Source organism: Crocuta crocuta, unplaced genomic scaffold, assembly GCF_008692635.1.
Source record: "Crocuta crocuta isolate KB4526 unplaced genomic scaffold, BGI_CrCroc_1.0 scaffold24, whole genome shotgun sequence".
Taxonomy (NCBI): domain Eukaryota; kingdom Metazoa; phylum Chordata; class Mammalia; order Carnivora; family Hyaenidae; genus Crocuta; species Crocuta crocuta.
The window spans coordinates 4,785,334-4,786,747 of record NW_027530974.1 but is presented as its reverse complement, the minus strand read 5'-3'; positions in this window follow the sequence as shown (position 1 = coordinate 4,786,747).

Here is a 1,414-nt window from a genome sequence, read left to right as displayed (position 1 = left end):
GGCTCCGGGGGCGGGTCCGAAGGACACCCCCCTCTCCCCACCGGCCCCCGCCCCGCCCTCTGCCTGCCTAAGCTTTCGGCCCTTTCAGGAGCCTCTGAGCACCAGGGAAGGAAACACCGGGGCGGCCTCAGAGGCCCTGAACGCTGGAAAGGCGGGCCCCCCGCCACCCCACCCACTGGTGGTGGCGTCTCCGGGGTGGAGCTACGCGGCTCCGCCCCCCGGGCCGGGGCCCGTGCCCACACCTCGGAGTCTGCGGCTCCCGCGGGACGCCGGGACTCAGCCCCCCGTGCAAAGGCACCGTGTCACGAAGTACTGTCTGCAGGACCCCCGCGCTCCCCTTCAGCCCCTCACTCTCCATAGCATGCCCCACCCCTCTGCTTTTGCCCATTTTTCTGTCTCTGCTCCTCCAAATGGCTGAGCGAGTGTGGGGACCGGGAGATGGGAGCGCAAATGGCACGCTGCCTGATGGAAGTAAATTTGATTTGATATCTCCTTAATCCGTTTGCATTTCTACTGTTTATTTAATATCTTGATCTTTTCTCGTGTATTTTTTTTAAAGATTTCGGGGGGAAGTTTTCCTTTTTTTTTTTTCCACCCTATCTTCCGGGACTTAAAGTTGGCTTTAGCTTTTGATTTAAAAAACTGGGATTTAGTCATCTTTTCGGGCAGAAGCGAAAGAAACCAAAGCCTAACGGCCTTTAGAAAAGAAACAGCCCTATTTTTCATTAACTCAAGCTGTCGTCGTTAGCACCTTGCACCGAGCACAGACGCAGCTGCAGAACCACTTCGTTGCAGAGTAGGATGCGTCTACACAGGATTTGTGCCCGAGCATCAAAAGACAGTGCAGGTGTATGTGGATGCGGGTGTGCGTGTGCGTACGTGATCTACGTGTGTGCGTATGTGTACGTGTGTGTGTGGCCCAACAAACAACCCCAAGAAGCGCATCAGGATCAGAAAGAACTCCGCATACTATCGATGGCCTAGGAAATTTCCTAAAGCTCTGTTTAAAACTAAACTGAGTTAGCAAAATCTCTAGTATCCGAAAATCATCTTTGCAGAGGCTCGTTTCTCCGTGCTCTCCTGTCCCCCGAAACAGGTGTCGCTGTGTCTCCTGAACCCATCTCTCGCCGGCTGGGGCGTCCGAAGTGGTGAAATTCACAGAGGGCACACGGTGTAGATTGCAGCGGCCCCAAGTGTGCAGACTAGACCCCCGCGGCCTGGGTGTGCGCGCGCGCTCCCGTGCGGTGTGAGCAGGCGGGCAAGGGGGCGCTCGGCTCGTGGGAGTGAGCGTGTGTGTGCGTGAGTGTGTGCTCACGCGCTCTAGGCTGCGCCCAGAGCTCAGCTGCTGGGTTGGAGAGAAAGAGGGTAGGCAAGTGCAGGGGACAGGACGCTGGGGGGTGGGGGTGGGGGTGGG